At 46.0% G+C, this 20,830-nt stretch overlaps 1 long non-coding RNA gene across 1 annotated transcript; it reads left to right on the top strand.

The window, feature by feature from the left end:
- Positions 1–1,190: 1,190 nt before the first annotated feature.
- LOC117516636 lies at positions 1,191–13,721 on the top strand. The gene is made up of 3 exons (XR_004562501.1): positions 1,191–1,201; positions 7,828–7,831; positions 13,564–13,721. It is a non-coding gene; the product is annotated as an uncharacterized LOC117516636 (long non-coding RNA).
- Positions 13,722–20,830: the final 7,109 nt, after the last annotated feature.

Below are 20,830 nucleotides of genomic sequence, written 5' to 3'. Positions count from 1 at the left end.
TGGACTTTGCAGGTAGCTAGACCAGCCAATGACATCATGGTGCCGCTCTACTCTGATCGGCTGTCACCCCTGCCCCTCAGAAAAAACTTTAACAGAATGAAACAGAATGTGACATTTAAACTTCTTAAACTTCTGACTTTTTAACCTTTTAAAATACCTCTTACAATAGGTCAATGTTAGCCATCTTTGAACTTGTCCAAGGTCTGTGTCCCAGGAATTTCAAGACTGGCAGCAACAGGACTGGACTTATGCTAAGCACAGACAGAAGGATAGACAGACGGACAGATGAAAAGCCTTCACAATACCTTGTGGCCATATTTGATGGCCCTGGGTAATGAATAATGGCTCATGGACTTTGCTTCAAAAGTGGTTTTCAGTTTTTGGCTTTTGGTTAAGGCAAAAAAATAAATAAATAACTGGTTTTGGTGACCACCAGATCTAGGGCAAATACAGTACCAGTCAAATGTTTGGACAACTTTTTCCCCATTCAATTATTATCACCTTCTCTGTATCTAAATTAACAGGGCATGAAATCTTAAACTTGAAAAACTTCATTTTCTCTATGTAATATCCCATAGACATGTCTGCCACCTGCTGGATGGTTAGTGGATGCTGGATTAATGATGGATTACAAACAAATGAGAAAGTGTATCCAAGCTTGGGGATGTGCTTGGGGGCAAATTCAAGAAACTGCTCCCTATCCTCACCTCCAAGCATGTCACACGCAAGACGCGAGGGAGGTTGTACACCACCTGTGTGCGCTCAGCGCTGTTGTATGCAAGTGAGACCGGGGCGCCAAATGCAGAGGACCTGGAACAACTGCAGCGCAACGACCGACTGATGGTGAGGTGGATATGTGGTGTGAAGGCGTCAGATGTTGTCTCCATTGACTCGCTCATGGTCAGGCTGGGGCTAGCAGATGTGACCACCGTACTGCGTTCCCGATGCCTCCGCTGGTACGGCCATGTTATGCGTGCTGATTGGGCCATCAACACCATTACAAGTATGGTTATGCCCGGTCGAAGAGGACGAGGAAGACCCAAGAAGACCTGATCTGACTGTGTCAAGGCCGACATGAAAGTCTGCAACCTGGCCAGCAGTGACCCGCTGGACCGAGTTGCTTGGAGGGCCTCTGTACAAGGAGCTAGTCACCTGCTGCCTACCCTGACCCCAAGGACTTGCCCTTCTCCGACAACCAGAAGTCAGGGGTGGGCATCTGCAGCAGTAAATAATCCCAGGATATGATGATGACGATATGATGCAGCGTTTGACTGAAGCGTAGCCCTAAACAGAAGCCCCGTGTACACCGCCAACCCGTTCACATTTCTAACCGTTTTTCCCCACTCGGCGACACACCCGCCGAGTATCAAACTCTGGTTATTGGCGACTCTGTTTTGAGAAATGTGAAGTTAGCGACGCCAGCAACCATAGTCAATTGTCTTCCGGGGGCCAGAGCAGGCGACATTGAAGGAAATTTGAAACTGCTGGCTAAGGCTAAGCGTAAATTTGGTAAGATTGTAATTCACATCGGCAGTAATGACACCCGGTTACGCCAATCGGAGGTCACTAAAATTAACATTGAATCGGTGTGTAACTTTGCAAAAACAATGTCGGACTCTGTAGTTTTCTCTGGGCCCCTCCCCAATCGGACCGGGAGTGACATGTTTAGCTGCATGTTCTCCTTGAATTGCTGGCTGTCTGAGTGGTGTCCAAAAAAATGAGGTGGGCTTCATAGATAATTGGCAAAGCTTCTGGGGAAAACCTGGTCTTGTTAGGAGAGACGGCATCCATCCCACTTTGGATGGAGCAGCTCTCATTTCTAGAAATCTGGCCAATTTTCTTAAATCCTCCAAACCGTGACTATCCAGGGTTGGGACCAGGAAGCAGAGTTGTAGTCTTACACACCTCGCTGCAGCTTCTCTCCCCCTGCCATCCCCTCATTACCCCATCCCCGTAGAGACGGTGCCTGCTCCCAGACTACCAATAACCAGAAAAAATCAATTTAAGCATAAAAATTCAAAAAGAAAAAAAAATATAGCACCTTCAACTGCACCACAGACTAAACAGTTAAATGTGGTCTATTAAACATTAGGTCTCTCTCTTCTAAGTCCCTGTTAGTAAATTATATAATAATTGATCAACATATTGATTTTATTCTGCCTTACAGAAACCTGGTTACAGCAGGATGAATATGTTAGTTTAAATGAGTCAACACCCCGAGTCACACTAACTGCCAGAATGCTCGTAGCACGGGCCGGGGCGGAGGATTAGCAGCAATCTTCCATTCCAGCTATTAATTAATCAAAAACCCAGACAGAGCTTTAATTCATTTGAAAGCTTGGCTCTAGTCTTGTCCATCCAAATTGGAAGTCCCAAAAACCAGTTTTATTTGTTGTTATCTATCGTCCTCCTGGTCGTTACTGTGAGTTTCTCTGTGAATTTTCAGACCTTTTGTCTGACTTAGTGCTTAGCTCAGATAAGATAATTATAGTGGCGATTTTAACATCCACACAGATGCTGAGAATGACAGCCTCAACACTGCATTTAATCTATTATTAGACTCAATTGGCTTTGCTCAAAATGTAAATGAGTCCACCCACCACTTTAATCATATCTTAGATCTTGTTCTGACTTATGGTATGGGAAATTGAAGACTTAACAGTATTCCCTGAAAACTCCTTCTGTCTGATCATTCTTAATAACATTTACATTTACTCTGATGGACTACCCAGCAGTGGGGAATAAGTTTCATTACACTAGAAGTCTTTCAGAAAGTGCTGTAACTAGGTTTAAGGATATGATTCCTTCTTTATGTTCTCTAATGCCATATACCAACACAGTGCAGAGTAGCTACCTAAACTCTGTACGTGAGATAGAGTATCTCATCAATAGTTTTACATCCTCATTGAAGACAACTTTGGATGCTGTAGCTCCTCTGAAAAAGAGAGCTTTAAATCAGAAGTGCCTGACTCCGTGGTATAACTCACAAACTTGCAGCTTAAAGCAGATAACCCGTAAGTTGGAGAGGAAATGGTGTCTCACTAATTTAGAAGATCTTCACTTAGCCTGGAAAAAGAGTCTGTTGCTCTATAAAAAAGCCCTCCGTAAAGCTAGGACATCTTACTACTCATCACTAATTGAAGAAAATAAGAACAACCCCAGGTTTCTTTTCAGCACTGTAGCCAGGCTGACAAAGAGTGAGAGCTCTATTGAGCCGAGTATTCCTTTAACTTTAACTAGTAATGACTTCATGACTTTTTTTGCTAATAAAATTTTAACTATTAGAGAATAAATTACTCATAACCATCCCAAAGACGTATCGTTATCTTTGGCTGCTTTCAGTGATGCCGGTATTTGGTTAGACTCTTTCTCTCAGATTGTTCTGTCTGAGTTATTTTCATTAGTTACTTCATCCAAACCATCAACATGTCTATTAGACCCCATTCCTACCAGGGTGCTCAAGGAAGCCCTACCATTATTTAATGCTTCGATCTTAAATATGATCAATCTATCTTTGTTAGTTGGCTATGTACCACAGGCTTTTAAGGTGGCAGTAATTAAACCATTACTTAAAAAGCCATCACTTGACCCAGCTGTCTTAGCTAATTATAGGCCAATCTCCAACCTTCCTTTTCTCTCAAAAATTCTTGAAAGGGTAGTTGTAAAACAGCTAAGTGATCATCTGCAGAGGAATGGTCTATTTGAAGAGTTTCAGTCAGGTTTTAGAATTCATCATAGTACAGAAACAGCATTAGTGAAGGTTACAAATGATCTTCTTATGGCCTCAGACAGTGGACTCATCTCTGTGCTTGTTCTGTTAGACCTCAGTGCTGCTTTTGATACTGTTGACCATAAAATTTTATTACAGAGATTAGAGCATGCCATAGGTATTAAAGGCACTGCGCTGCGGTGGTTTGAATCATATTTATCTAATAGATTACAATTTGTTCATGTAAATGGGGAATCTTCTTCACAGACTAAAGTTAATTATGGAGTTCCTCAAGGTTCTGTGCTAGGACCAATTTTATTCACTTTATACATGCTTCCCTTAGGCAGTATTATTTAAACTCAGATAAAACTGAAGTTATTGTACTTGACCCCACAAATCTTAGAAACATGGTGTCTAACCAGATCCTTACTCTGGATGGCATTACCCTGACCTCTAGTAATACTGTGAGAAATCTTGCAGTCATTTTTGATCAGGATATGTCATTCAAAGCGCATATTAAACAAATATGTAGGACTGCTTTTTTGCATTTATGCAATATCTCTAAAATTAGAAAGGTCTTGTCTCAGAGTGATGCTGAAAAACTAATTCATGCATTTATTTCCTCTAGGCTGGACTATTGTAATTCATTATTATCAGGTTGTCCTAAAAGTTCCCTGAAAAGCCTTCAGTTAATTCAAAATGCTGCAGCTAGAGTACTAACAGGGACTAGAAAGAGAGAGCATATCTCACCCATATTGGCCTTCTTACTTATAAGGTTTTGAATAATCAGGTCCCATCTTATCTTAGGGACCTCATAGTACCATATCACCCCAATAGAGCACTTCACTCTCAGACTGCAGGCTTACTTGTAGTTCCTAGGGTTTGTAAGAGTAGAATGGGAGGCAGAGCCTTCAGCTTTCAGGCTCCTCTCCTGTGGAACCAGCTCCCAATTCGGATCAGGGAGACAGACACCCTCTCTACTTTTAAGATTAGGCTTAAAACTTTCCTTTTTGCTAAAGCTTATAGTTAGGGCTGGATCAGGTGACCCTGAACCATCCCTTAGTTATGCTGCTATAGACGTAGACTGCTGGGGGGTTCCCATAATGCACTGAGTGTTTCTTTCTCTTTTGCTCTGTATGCACCACTCTGCATTTAATCATTAGTGATTGATCTCTGCTCCCCTCCACAGCATGTCTTTTTCCTGGTTCTCTCCCTCAGCCCCAACCAGTCCCAGCAGAAGACTGCCCCTCCCTGAGCCTGGTTCTGCTCGAGGTTTCTTCCTGTTAAAAGGGAGTTTTTCCTTCCCACTGTCGCCAAGTGCTTGCTCACAGGGGGTCGTTTTGACCGTTGGGATTTTTACGTAATTATTGTATGGCCTTGCCTTACAATATAAAGCGCCTTGGGGCAACTGTTTGTTGTGATTTGGCGCTATATAATTGGGCAATCCTGGCCGAATGAGACAGAGGGATGAAGAAATTTGTTTCAGCTCCCAAATCCTTTCCATGGGCTTGTATGGATTTGTTATTTGAGTTTTATGATATAATAGTGGTTAAACAGTCAGAAAACAGTATATTTCTCTGATTTAGTAAATGTTTGCATATTAACTCTCTCTCTCTCTCTCCCTCTCTCTCTCTCTCTCCCTCTCTCTCTCTCTCTCTCTCACACACACACACACACACACACACACACACACACACACACACACACACACACACACACACACACACACACACACACACACACACACACAGACCCCATTCACATATCTCGACTGTCTCCCTCACTTTCTTTTGCTTTTACAGTGGAATTCAATCAAAATAATTTCTGTTTGTATGTGTTGAGGTATGATCATGTTGTTTGAGTTTCAAATCAAAACTGGTGTTAATCGGAAAATAACTTTCTTTCATTTAACACGTTACTGTGCAGCAGTGGTCTGTGTCTCTCTGACAAGCACACCTGTTTCTAATCCATCATTAATCCAGCATCTACTAACCATCCAGCAGGTGGAAGACACACCTATGGGATATTACATAGGGGAAATAAAGTTTTTAAAGTTGTGAAAGAGTTTATCAGGATAAACTCTGCAGGATAAACAGGAAGACAGAGGACGTGAAGGAGAGGAACAGTAGCAGCCAGTAAATAAGTAGCGATCAGGATGTCTGCTATTTATATTTGTATTTGCAAATTGTTTTTGTTTTTTTACTTTTGATACTGTGTGTGCGTCTTACCCTGTGCGCTGCTATACAGTGCTGCTGGAACCTCAATTTTCCTGAGGGAGTCTTCCCAAGGGATTAATAAAGTTCTGGCTAATCTAATGCCCTATTAATTTAGACACCTAGAAGATGATAGCATTTACTGTATTCAAGTTACCTTTTCAAAAAAGATGGTGGGGAGGGACTCGTTCATTCATTCCTAGGCTTTTCAAAAACCTTCCAAAGCCTAGGAATATGACAACTGCAATCGTGTTTTTAACACCCTATTTAAGACCATATTGGACAAAACATATAAACGGAATCTGAAACTGTGTGGTACTGTTTTTCTCACTTGGGGTTGCCACATCCAAAGTGGATTTGTATGTTGATTTGTGCACGTTTTACGCCGGATGTCCTCCCTGACACAACTGAAACCAAGCATACAAACCACTTGGCCACCACCCTTATGTCGTGCATGAATACTGTTTGAAAAAGCCCATGGTTGTTATTTAATTTTGTGCAGTCAACAATTTCCAAAGCAGAGTTGCACATGTGTGTTTGCGTGTTTTTGGCCAGTGAATACACCTAAAGTTTACCAGATCAAAGATCCACCTCATGTGGTCTTTATCAGGATGTCAGTGAAAGCGTTTGAGGCCTCTTGTCTTGCGTCTCGAAGGTCGGCAGGGGATTTTTTTTCTTTTTTGTACATCTGGCGTACTGTACAATGATACTGTCCTTTCTTCCTGCTATCTAACACACACGATGAGATTCCTCAGCACACACAGTCACACAGGCTGTTAGACACTCATTAGCCCTTACTAATACAATAAGTGTCACCTTCCATTTCATGCTTCTGGTTTAGATATCAGGGTTGGAAACTTACCAAATCTCCACATAAGGGGCAGTACCCCATCATGCAGGGTATTGTCTTACCGACACAATGCACAATTGTTTCATCTTTGTCCCTTTAATAATGTGCAAAATATAAAATATGCACAATTAATGACAAATACAGACACATGCTCATACCACAATATCTCTGGGGCTCAAGTCTCATTTTTCAGAATTGTGTTTAAAGGACTCAAATGGTGAAGCACACTCTGTGGTGGTGGGATTTTTGGGTTAACTTGGGTGTTTGTTTCAGAAGAGGCAGCTGTTTAAGGATCCACCACACCCCACCCTGTTCAGGCCTATTGTCATGCATATGAACAGGCAAGCAGAGTTGTAAAAAATCTTAATTAAGACTCTTAATTCTCAATGCCATCGTCTGACCGATGCTGTGCACTCACGTGAAATGCTGGTGAACCATGTCAGGGCTGTAGTTTTGTGGCTTTCACACGGCGGGGGCACAAGACTAATTTGATTCAACAAAATAAAAAAAGGTGTTGGGAAAGTGTAGTGACACGGACCCACAACAGGGGGCGTAAATGAACGGACAATGGAAGGAGTCAAATTATAACACTTTACTGTTGTGAATGACACAGCCAAACACAGCAGATTACAGAATGTGCAAAAGTCAAGCAATAAGGTGTCGTGTGGGCAGGCTCGACGATAGGAGACGCCCGTCTGGAAACGAACCGGAACCACACGATTTCCACTGCCACCGAACTCGAGGAATACTGGAGCCGCCAAGTCCCGAAGTCCCCAGGTGGCCACCGTCACGGCGTGTCAGATCTGGTGCTGCTGACAGAAAGCAAAGACAGTTAAGGGTGGGTGTGTGAACACCCAGTAACAATCCTGGTGGGAATTCCACCTCCACCTCTCACTCACTACATTGCAGCGATCCCTCAGAGGAAAAAGAGTGCCGTCTTGCACAGCCTCCACAAAAAGGACCGGTACTCCTGCAAACACTCACAATAAACTGTTTACAAAATACCACAAAAAGGCTGAGGATATTACCTCTGGTAGAAGATGATATCTCGGCAGTGTGGTTGAGGTGTCTTCCTGCTTTTATTCCAGATGTGGATTGGATGATTAGTGACAGCTGTCACAGATGATGGGTGACAGCTGTCACCACGGCTTGTTCCTGAGGCGGCAGCGCCCTCTTGTGCCTGAAGCCCGCACTTCAGGCAGGACGCCCTCTGGTGGTGGGCCAGCAGTACCTCCTCTTCTGGCGGACCACACAACAGGACCCCCCCCTCAACGGGCGCCTCCTGGCGCCCGACCAGGCTTGTTCGGGTGGCGACGATAGAAATCGGCCAGGAGGGCCGGGTCCAGGATGAAGCTCCTCTTCACCCAGGAGCGTTCTTCAGGTCCATACCCCTCCCAGTCCACCAAATACTGAAAGCCCCGGCCCATTCGACGGACGTCCAAGAGCCGGCGAACTGTCCAAGCCGGCTCCCCGTCGATAATACGGGCAGGAGGTGGCGCCGGACCGGGTGCACAGAGGGGTGAGGTGTGATGCGACTTGATTCTGGAGACATGGAAAACCGGATGGAACTCCCGGCCTCACTGCGGTAGGACTGAGAACCTTGAGGATGGAAAAGGGTCCAATGAAGCGGTCTTTCAGTTTAGGAGACTCGACCTGTAGTGGAATGTCCTTGGTGGAAAGCCATACCTCCTGCCCGGGCTGGTATGCGGGGGCCGGGGACCGTCGACGGTCTGCATGGGTTTTAGCCCTCGTCCGGGCCTTCAACAAGGCCGAACGGGCTGTGCGCCACACCCGACGGCATCTCCGCAGGTGGGCCTGGACCGAGGGCACACCGACCTCTCCCTCCACCAAAGGAAACAAAGGGGGTTGGTACCCCAGACACACCTCGAACGGGGAGAGGCCGGTGGCAGAGGACACTTGGCTGTTATGAGCGTACTCGATCCAGGCCAGTTGTTCACTCCAAGCCATCGGGTGAGCGGAGGTCGTGCACCTAAGGGCCTGCTCCAACTCCTGGTTGGCCCGTTCGACCTGTCCGTTAGTCTGTGGGTGATACCCAGACGAGAGGCTTACGGTGGCCCCCAGTTCCCGGCAGAAACTTCTCCACACCTGCGAGGAGAACTGGGGACCGCGATCCGAAACGATGTCTGTTGGTATCCCATGCAGCCGGACGACATGGTGGACCAGGAGATCCGCCGTCTCCTGGGCCGACGGGAGCTTCGGGAGGGCCACGAAGTGGGCCGCCTTGGAGAATCGGTCCACTATCGTGAGAATGGTGGTGTGTCCCCGGGACGGCGGGAGGCCCGTGACAAAATCCAGACCGATGTGGGACCAGGGGCGATGAGGCACAGGAAGTGGCTGTAGGAGTCCCTGTGCCTTCTGGTGGTCCGCCTTGCCCCTGGCGCAGGTGGTGCAGGCCTGGATGTAAGCCCAGACATCAGTCTCCAGGGACGCCCACCAGAAGCACTGCCGGACCACTGCCACGGTCCTACGCACCCCTGGGTGGCAGGAGAGCTTGGACCCGTGACAGAAGTCCAGAACGGCAGCTCTGGCCTCTGGTGGGACGTACAATCTGTCTTTCGGTCCTGTTCCGGGATCCGGGCTCCGTGCCAGGGCCTCCCGGACGGTCTTCTCCACGTCCCAGGTTAGGGTAGCCACGCTAGTGGATTCCGGTAGAATGGGTTCTGGTGGATCCGACAGCTCGGTCTTGACTTCCCGTTCATGCACCCGGGACAGGGCATCTGATCGTTGGTTCTTGGTCCCGGGGCGGTAGGTGATTCGGGAGTCAAAACGGCCGAAAAACACTTCAACCACAAACTGGCAACTAGGATCGGGCTGCACCAAGACCGGTGCAGTCGAGAACCGGCGTTTCAACTCCCTAAACGCGGCTTCGCACCGATCCCACCAGGTGAAGGGAACTTTTGGTGAGGTCAGGGCCATCAGGGGGCTAACTACCTGACTATACCCCTTAATAAACCTCCTGTAAAAATTTGCGAAGCCGAGGAACTGTTGCAGTTTCCTACGGCTCGTAGGTTGGGGCCAGTCTCTCACCGCTGCGACCTTGGCCGGATCCGGGGCGACGGAGTTGGAGGAGATGATAAACCCCAGGAAGGACAAAGAAGTGCGGTGAAACTCACACTTCTCGCCCTTCACAAACAGCTGGTTCTCCAACAACCGCTGCAGGACCTGACGTACATGCCGTACATGGGTCTCAGGGTCCGGAGAAAAGATGAGTATATCATCCAGGTATACGAAGACGAATCGGTGCAGGAAGTCCCGCAAGACGTCATTAACCAAAGCTTGGAACGTCGCGGGGGCGTTAGTGAGGCCGAACGGCATGACCAGGTACTCAAAATGACCTAACGGGGTGTTGAATGCCGTCTTCCATTCGTCTCCCTTCCGGATCCGAACTAGGTGGTATGCGTTCCTAATATCCAACTTTGTGAAGATTTTGGCTCCATGCAGGGGGGTGAACACCGAATCTAACAAAGGCAACGGGTATCGGTTGCGAACCGTGATCTCGTTCAGCCCCCGGTAATCAATGCATGGACAAAGACCGCCATCTTTTTTGGCCACAAAAAAGAAACCTGCTCCCATCGGAGAGGTGGAGTTACGGATCAGCCCGGCAGCTAAGGAGTCCCGGATGTAGGTCTCCATTGATTCGCGCTTAGGTCAGGAGAGGTTGTACAGCCTGCTGGACGGGAACTCCACACCTGGCAACAAATCGATGGCACAATCGTACGGATGATGCGGGGGGAGAGTGAGTGTCCGATCCTTGCTAAAAACGTCAGCAAGATCGTGGTACTCACCGCCAACAGATTGGGGGGAACTGTGACCTGCTCCTTAGCCTGGGAACCGGGAGGAACCGAGGATCCCAAACACATCCGATGGCAGGTCTCGCTCCACTGTACCACCACCCCGGACGGCCAATCAATCCGGGGATTGTGTTTCAACATCCAGGGGAACCCCAGAATCACACGGGAGGTAGAAGGAGTCACAAAAAACTCAATCTCCTCCCTATGATTCCCTGACACTACCAGAGTTACTGGTGGTGTCTTGTGTGTGATTAAAGGGAGTAGGGTGCCATCTAGTGCTCGCACCTGCAAAGGTGTAGGTAGCGCCACCAGAGGGAGCCCTACCTCCCTGGCCCATCTGCTGTCTAGCAGATTCCCTTCTGACCCTGTGTCTACCAGTGCTGGGGCCTGAAGGGTTAAATCCCCACTAAGGATTGTAACTGGGAGCCGTGTGGCAATATGTGTGTGTCCCACGTGAATTTCTTGGCCCACCCTAAGCCCAGTTTCTAGGGGCGGGCGTTGGTGTTTAACCGTTCGGGGCAAGCGCTCAATTGATGCTCCATTGAGCCACAAACAAAACACGCCCCGCGTGGAAACCTCCTCTGTCTATTAGGTGGTCTAAATGTGGCCCTGCTCGTGTCCATAGCTTCGTCAGCAGGGGGAGCTGTCGCCCCACGGGACGTAGAGGCCAGGGAGCGTGGGAAGGGCGGACCTTTCTCGGACCCGGAAGGAAGAGGGACGGCGTGCGCCCGGCCATGTCCTTCGTCTCGTTCCCGACGGCGTTCCTCCAACTGATTGTCTAACCGTATAACGAGATCAATAAGCCCCTCCAACTGATTGTCTAACCGTATAACGAGATCAATAAGCCCATCTAATTCCCGCGGTTCATCCTTGGCCACTAGGTGCTCCTTTAGGACTGACGACAGTCTGTTTACAAAGGCGGCGCGGAGCGCAGCGTTATTCCAGCCGGACCTCGCAGCCGCGATGCAGAAGTCGACTGCATAAGCAGCTGCGCTTCGGCGTCCCTGTCTCATCGACAGCAGCACAGTTGAAGCGGTCTCTCCCCTGTTAGGGTGATCAAACACAGTTCTGAACTCCCTCACAAACCCAGTGTACGTGTGAAGGAGCCGTGAATTTTGCTCCCAAAGCGCTGTAGCCCAAGCGCGTGACTCTCCCCGAAGCAGAGTGATCACATAAGCTATTTTGCTTGCGTCTGACGCGTACATGACGGGACGTTGTGCGAAGACGAGCGAACACTGCATAAGAAAGTCCACGCACGTCTCCACACAACCTCCGTACGGCTCAGGAGGGCTTATGTATGCTTCAGGGGATGGTGGGAGGGGTTGTTGAACCACCACTGGAACATTTATATCCAGCACAGGGTCGGCAGGAGGAGGAGCTGCAGCAGCGCCCTGAGCGCTCGCGGAGAGAGCCTCCACCCTGCGGTTCAGGAGGATGTTTTACTCGGCTATTTGATCCATCCGAGCCGTAAAGGCGGTGAGAATATGCTGTAGCTCACCAATCACGCCTCCTGCAGACGCCTGCGCTCCCTGCTCTCCCATTGGTTGTTCAACAGCCTGGTGACGCACCTCGGAGTCCATGACGCTGGCCGAGATATCCTGTTGGGAAAGTGTAGTGACACGGACCCACAACAGGGGGCGTAAATGAACGGACAATGGAAGGAGTCAAATTATAACACTTTACTGTTGTGAATGACACAACCAAACACAGCAGATTACAGAATGTGCAAAAGTCAATCAATAAGGTGTCGTGTGGGCAGGCTCGACGATAGGAGACGCCCGTCTGGAAACGAACCGGAACCACACGATTTCCACTGCCACCGAACCCGAGGAATACTGGAGCCGCCAAGTCCCGAAGTCCCCAGGTGGCCACCTTCACGGCGTGTCAGATCTGGTGCTGCTGGCAGAAAGCAAAGACAGTTAAGGGTGGGTGTGTGAACACCCAGTAACAATCCTGGTGGGAATTCCACCTCCACCTCTCACTCAATACGTTGCAGCGATCCCTCAGAGGAAAAAGAGTGCCGTCTTGCACAGCCTCCACAAAAAGGACCGGTACTCCTGCAAACACTCACAATAAACTGTTTACAAAATACCACAAAAAGGCTGAGGATATTACCTCTGGTAGAAGATGATATCTCGGCAGTGTGGTGGAGGTGTCTTCCTGCTTTTATTCCAGATGTGGATTGGATGATTAATGACAGCTGTCACGGATGATGGGTGACAGCTGTCACCACGGCTTGTTCCTGAGGCGGCAGCGCCCTCTCGTGCCTGAAGCCCGCACTTCAGGCAGGGCGCCCTCTGGTGGTGGGCCAGCAGTACCTCCTCTTCTGGCGGCCCACACAACAGAAGGTATGAGTTAAAACAGCAAATTGTACATTCAGAAAATATTGTTTTTTGTTGGGGATGCTCCATCTGATTACAGTGATTGTTATCAGAATAGGCCTGATCAAGGTAGGTTTTCTTTGTTTATTTGTTTGTTTTGGGTTTTCGTTTGTTTGTTTGTTTGAGTAAACAGCGTGGGTTTGAGTTTACGTTATGTCTCACTCCGCTTCACAAGCGTGATGCCGATGGAGCTATAACCACCATGACTCTATCAGGGCTTTCTGCTCGTTCACCAGCAGTGCTGCTGTACATGGTTAAAAAGCATATTTATGCTCTTCTTTGTTTCAAATACACATCAGATGTATTTCTGACAAGTATCACATGTCAATCAGCCAACTGGGTCTAGCGAGTTCCATATAAATACATTTTTTTCCTCATCCTGCTGTCTGGTTTTCCTTTTTCTAACTGGACCATAGCCAGACAGAGAGCAATTGGATATCCACACCCCGCGAGGAGAAGGTCCACTTTTGAAGGCATATTTACATATAGGGTGTCCCAAAAAAGTGCCACAAAATCATTTGACTCTAATTCTGTAACATTTATTTAAATTCTGGTTTGTTTTTGTTTTGTTTTTTTCAGACATTAAAATATATGCGAGGAATTTCTGGTGTAATATGAGACGGATCCAATGAGGATGCCGCTTACAATCCAGCAAGAAGGGAAACTGGTGGAATTCTACTTTGAGACCAAATCAATCGTGCAAACCCAACGACAACATCAAAGTCATTTTGCAGTTAGAAAAGCTCCCGAAAGAAAGACAAAATGGAGGATTGTAAAGAAGTTTCAAACTGTTAACAAAGGGAGATCTGGCCGAACCAGAGGAGCGGTGCACATATTGGGCCTCATGCATCAACGTTGCGTACGGCGATATTTGAGCGTATATGGGGTGTACGCCAAAACGGCTGCGCTACTTGGCATTTATCAATGTGGTCTTGGCGTACGCTGCGCTGAAAATATACACCAGGTCGAGAGGTGGCATAAATATACACCAAAATGAACCAGCGCTGGAATCCATATAAAAATGAAACTGATCAACATGATAAACAGTGCCATTATACAAATCAATGCATATGTTACATAAATAACACTTTCCTGATTATACTACATAATAATCAATACAAATCCCGCCTTTGCGGGATTGTTATGGAGCACGATCCGTGGCTACAGCGCTGACTGCAAAGACAGCGCTGCTCGCCTTTTTCTCCAGACTTCGAGCCTGGAGCCAGAGCAGCGCTGAGCTTAACTTCATGTGGTGTGATCGTTTTAGACTATGAAATTGATAAAAACAGCTGTAGTTTCATCATTCCCTTAATTCGCCTGTGCTGCAACCAGGTTTTGTCATCTCCATTCGGTTGTCACAATAAAATAAATACAGAAATACATTTAAAAAATAAAGAAATCTGACAGATTAGGCGTGTCTTATTAATTGAGCGAGCAAATATCCACATGTCAAGAATTATTGACATGTGAAAAGAGAATACAGTGGTCCCTCGCTATAACGCCGTTCACCTGTCGTGGCCTCGGAGTCTTGTGGAGTATTTAGTCCAATTTTGCATACCTTTTTTTTTTACAGTGTTCTGTGTTCTGCGTATCTGTTTATAAGAATCTTGTTGCCCAGAAGAGAAAAGAGCACCAACAACTACTCATAACTGTGTTTGTCACTCAGAAACAGACACCTGCAGCCAGGTGTGAGTGGAAAAGGCACAGCGCCAGGACGCAGAGGCCCGATCTGTGAAATACTGGTGAGTCACTATTAATCATTTCTTATGTGTCTGACCTCGTTCGTTGATGGTTAAAATTAATTTGTTAGTTCTAAATGCCATCATAATTATTTATAGGAAAACGTTATATTTTTATTTCTCAAACAAATATTTGGGCCTGAAAACAGTTTGGTATTATTTTCCTACTAAGGTTTGAACTTTGAGAGTGTTTACACACGAGAGACAAGTGAGAAAATGTTCATGCCTGATTGAAAAAGTGTATAAACTGTGTAGTGAGGGGTTTTACAGCTTTGAAACGTCTATAATAATTGTAAAAAATAACGCTGACTACGTCGCGATTTCACGTATTACGGGCTATTTTTTAGAACGTAACTCCAGCGATTAATGAGGGACCACTGTAACACTTTATTGATTATATACTACAAAACAATTAATACGATGGCCGCTTTTGACGCTCTATTGGCACGCATCGTGATTGGTGGAGTTCTTTTTCATTGCCGTCTTCCTGGCTTCCATGTCGTAAAATGAGGGTGTGTCTGAAGCGGAGTCTGAATATTTATGGGCGTGTTTATTATAATTATGATCGTTTCCACCCGCCGCATTTATCAAGATCACGTCAGGTGTACGCCAGAAATGGGCAGGTGCGCACTGCTTGATACATGTCATGGCGACTTTGGTGTATTTCAAGTTTACACCGTAAATTTGCGCCACAAGTGCGCAACATTGATACATGAGGCCCATTGAGCACATCTTGTGAATGCTAAAAGTCTTACAAACTGAGGTGAAATTAGAAATGAACACCAGAAATAAAATTCCCTGAGATATGCTTCAAGATGACATATGACAGATAACAGTGTCCAAAAGTGTATAGATTTTCTATGGCTTTATTTATGTGGCACTTTTTTTTTACTACTGCTATGATGATGATGAGTGTGAATGAGTTTGTGTGTGTGTATATATGGCCCTGTGATAGACTGGCGTTCTGTCGAGTCTCAATAATGGAACCCTAGCGTTCTGTCCAGGGTGTACCCCACCTCACACCCTGTGACTGCTGTGATAGGCTGCAGCACCCCTGTAACCCTTGATTGGCATAAGCAGGTGTAGAAAATGAATGAATGAATAAAACACAGGAACCAGTATTTTATGCATGTTGTTCTATCAGTATTGGTCTGAGTGCTCTAGCTACCTGAGGCCAAAATACGGCCATTGGGTATTGCGAATTCTTTGCATCCATCTGTCCGTCTGTCCGTCCGTTTGTCCATCCGTCTGTCCGTCTGTCCGTCCATCTGTGCTCAGCATAACTTCAGTCCTATTACTGCCAGGGTCTTTAAATTCACAGGGAACATTCTTGGGAAAAAGATCTTGGACAAGTTCAAAGATGGGTAACCTTGACTTATTCTAAGGGGTCAAAAGGTAACATTCTTTCTACACACTGAACATGTAACTCCTTTCCTATTACTGCCAGGGTCTTTAAATTCACAGCGGGCCATAGACGTCACCTTTCTTCACTGAGTTTTTTCACAAGATTCGCCCTGATTCCTAATCACCTTCAGCAGTCTATAGGTGCCCTGACACTTGCACGACTTTGATACACTCACTTGCATGTACTTCATAGTGACGATCCCACCTGCTGTGTTCCCAGCTGGATGTCGTGCTTTGTTCCACTGGATGCTGCATTTTGTGTGCTAGACGCTGCATATATAAAATAATTATTTCATAGCGGATTAATCATTTTTGCTCAGAGTTGGCTGTTGAAAACGCCTCTCGTCACTTTCAGAATCACAGAGGACCATTTCATCTGCTGCTTCTCTCTCTCTCTCTCTCTCTCTCTCTCTCTCTCTCTCTCTCTCTCTCTCTCTCTCTCTCTCTCTCTCTCGCTCTTGCTCTCCTGCACTTAATGAGGTGGAGAACACATTTGCAACCATCTATAAGGTAATTATTTGTAATGTTTATATTGAAATGGCTTGGTAAAACAGTTGCATGTTTATGCCTTCTTATCAGTATCTGTAAAATTATGTTTATGATAGAGTTAATATCTTGTTATAATCGATCAGACGAGCTACACTTTGATGCAGTGCACTGACGCAATCACTCACACACACGCTGTGTTTTTTAATAGTTTGCGTAATGTTCACGTGAAGTTCACATAATTAAATACGTGAAGGAGATTTTGAACATTTCAAAATTTTCTTTGCGCACTTGCACAAAGCTGCACACAGTTTACAATGGTTTACAATGAGTTTGAGACACCTTAATGCAGGTCCATCTCTCTGTCTGACTGATTATGGCAGCCAACAATGTATCAATAATTCACCACGATATCAGAATCAGAATCAGAATCAGAATTTCTTTATTGTCCCATAAAGGGAAATTAATGTTGCAGCAGGAGCACACAAAGGACAAGGTACACAAAGATAACAATATCAACAGTGAAAATAAGACCCAATTAAAAGTCTAAAATCAAACAAGGAAGGAAACAAAGGAATAAACTTAATAATAATAAAAATAACTAAGTAAGTAACTTTTATCACTAAACTTAGTAATAAAAGTAAAACTTAATAATAATAATAATAATAATAATAAAATAAAAACAATAACAACAATACCCATACAATGTCAAATATTCAATCCAGAGTCCATACCAAAAACAAAAAGTATTGCAAAAATGCAATATGTGGATGTGCAAATAAGCAATAGTAGTGCAAAATAAACAACATCAAAGGCTAATTGCCATTGAGTAATAAAATTGCACTATGAATAAACGAGACCTGAAATCTTTTAGTCCTCCTCATAGGAGCCCTAAAACGACGGCCTGAGGGCAGAAGCTCAAACTCTTTTTTCAGTGGATGATTAGAACAATCCAGAACAGCATTAGCCTTTCTCAGGACCTGTCTGTTATAGATGGACATTACCCCGGCCTGCTGACTGCCTGAGATTTTTCCAGCAGTTTTGACAAGACTGCCAAGATGACTCTTATTTGGACAATTCAAATTTCCAAACCAAGCAACAATACAAAAAGTCAAAACTGATTCAATAAAACTTCTAGAAAAAAGAGTCATCATCTCAGAAGAAACCTGGAAGGTTCTCATCATCCTCAAAAAGAACAATCTTTGCTGAACCTTTTTGGAGATAACATCAACATGAGGTTCAAAGCAAAGTTTATCATCAAGGACCACACCCAGATATTTATAGCTCTCCACCATCTCAACATCAACATTTTTAAGAACAGTTGGTGATGGAAAACAGGTAGACTTCCTAAAATCAATAATCATATCTTTAGTTTTTGACACATTCAATTCCAGAAAAGACTCCTCACACCAAGAGACAAAGTCATCAACAGCAGGCCCATGGTCCTGCTCATCTCCCTGAAGAAGACTGACAATAACTGTATCATCAGCAAACTTTAAGATGTGTCTATTACTGACACTGCTGCGGCACTCATTAGTTTACAAAATAAAGAGCAGGGGTGACAAGCAGCAACCCTGAGGAGAGCCAGTAGAAGAGGGGAGCACACGAGAAAGAACACCATTGACTCTCACACACTGTGATCTATGAGTTAAAAAGTCAGTTATCCAACTAATCAGGTGAGGATCAAGTTTAAAATGATGGAGAAGCCTATCAGCAAGCAAAAAGGGTTGGATGGTATTGAATGCTGAGGAAAAGTCTATAAATAAGAGTCTGGCATGTGTCTTCTGCCCCTCCAAATGCCTAAACAAAAAGTGCAGTAATGTTACCACTGCATCCTCGACACCTCTGCCAGCTCGGTATGCAAACTGCAGTGGGTCAAGCTGTTGTTCAACATGCAACAAAATTTCTGATCTGATAATCTTCTCAAAAGTCTTCATTACTAAAGAAGTCAAAGCTATAGGCCTGAAATCATTAAATACTTTGGGGGACCCACTCTTTGCTATTGGAACAATAACCGAATGTTTCCAAAGCTTAGGTACTTTGTGCAGCTCAAGAGACCGTGAAAAAATATAATGGAAAATACTGCTCAGCTGATCCGCACAAGTTTTTAATACTTTACCAAAAATATTATCAGGTCCAGGGCTCTTAGCCTTAGTTTTCTTAAAAAGATTTGCCACATCATCCACATCAATAGAAAATGCTGGAGACATTGTCAAAGTATCTTTAAAAACACCTGTCCGTGCAATAAAATTCTGATTTTCAAATCGAAGATAAAAACTGTTTAAATCATTTGCTAACTCTTTATCTGAAGTAAAACCATCCAATGAAATTTTGTCATTCCCCTTCCTCAGTAACCCTGTCATTGTTCTCATTCCATTCCAGGCTTTCCTCAAATTGTTACTGCTCAGTTCAGCCTCAATTTTATCTTTATACCTTAATTTTGCCTTTTTTATTTCAGACCTCACTTCCTTCTTTAGTTTTCTTTCTGTAAGGTCATCATCCATATCAAAGGCAATTTTCCTTTTGTGAATAAGTCCCCTAATATCCTTAGAGAGCCATGGTTTATTATTAGGAAATTTTTTTACCTCCATAGAAGGAATCATGGAGTCTCTGCAAAATGAGATATAGCTACACACAACATCGGTGAGTTCATCAATATCTGAGCAGTCCTCCTGGAATAGAGACCAGTCTGTTGTGTGGGCCCCTGAAGAGGAGGTACTGCTGGCCCACCACCACCAGAGGGCACCCTGCCTGGAGTGCGGGCTCCAGGCACCAGAGGGCGCTGCCGCCTCACAGGAGCAGCCGGGGTGACAGCTGACACTCATCACCTGTGACAGCTGTCACCACTCATCTGATCTGCATCGGTATATCAGCAAGACGTCATCTCCACCTCTTTGCCGAGATATCGTTCTACCTGAAAGGTAATATCCTCAGCCTGACTGCTTGATAGAAAGCTCTTTTTGTGATTTTTGTGAGTGATAACAGACTTTTTCTCCAACGAGAGGTGGAGGTAGCTTCCCTGCCGTGCAGATTGCTGGGTGCAGACGCACCCACGTTTAATTGTGTTTTTGTTCCTCGCCAGCAGTACCAGGTCCGACACGCGGAGGCAGTGGCCACCTGGGAGTTCGGGACTTGGCGGCTCCAGTATTCCCGGGGTCTGGTGGCGGAGGAAATCGTGTGGTTCCGGTTCTGCTTTGGACAGGCGTCTCCTATCTTCGAGCCTGCCCACACGACACCTTGTAATTTGACCTTTGATCTATTGTGTAATCTGTTGTGTTTGTTGTGCACGTTCGCAACAGTAAAGTGTTGTTATTTGACCTAGTCCATTGTCCGTTCATTTGCGCCCCCTGTTGTGGGTCCGTGTACTTACACTTTCCCAACAGGATATCTCGGCCAACGTCATGGATCCCGAGGGGCGTCAACCGGCTGTTGAACGGCCAATGGAAGAACAGGGCGCACAGGCGCCCGCAGGAGGAATGATCGGTGAGTTGCAGCGGATCCTCACCGTTTTCACGGCTCGGTTGGATTTAATGACCGAGCAGAACGTCCTCCTTAACCGCAGGGTGGAGGCTCTCGCCGCGCAGGTGGAGGCGCGCCCTCAGGGCGCTGCTGTGGCTCTCCCTCCTGTCGACCCTGTGCGTAACAGTGACGTTCCACTGGTCGTTCAACGACCCCTCCCACCTTCCCCTGAAGCATACATAAGCCCTCCAGAACCGTACGGAGGTTGTGTGGAGACGTGCGCGGACTTCCTTATGCAGTGTTCGCTCGTCTTCGCACAACGTCCTGTCATGTACGTGACTGATTCTAGCAAGATAGGTTATGTAATTAATCTGCTTCGCGGCAAGGCACGCGCTTGGGCTACAGCGCTTTGGGAGCAAAATTCACGGCTCCTTCTGACATATGATGGGTTTGTGAGGGAGTTCAGAACAGTGTTCGATCACCCAAATAGAGGAGAGACCGCTTCAGCCGTGCTGCTGTCAATGAGACAGGGGCGCCGGAGCGCAGCTGCTTATGCAGTCGACTTCCGCATCGCGGCTGCGAGGTCCGGCTGGAATAACACTGCCCTCCGCGCCGCCTTCGTAAACGGACTGTCGTTGGTCCTAAAGGAGCTCCTGGTGGCTAAGGACGAACCGCGGGATTTAGACGGGCTTATTGATCTCGTTATACGATTAGACAATCGGTTAGAGGAACGCCGTCGGGAACGAGGCGAAGGACGTGACCGGATACGCGCCGCCC

Source organism: Thalassophryne amazonica, chromosome 9 (genome assembly GCF_902500255.1).
Source record: "Thalassophryne amazonica chromosome 9, fThaAma1.1, whole genome shotgun sequence".
Lineage (NCBI taxonomy): Eukaryota > Metazoa > Chordata > Actinopteri > Batrachoidiformes > Batrachoididae > Thalassophryne > Thalassophryne amazonica.
The sequence above is the reverse complement of the archived record's forward strand: the minus strand, read 5'-3'. Positions and strand labels throughout refer to the sequence as shown.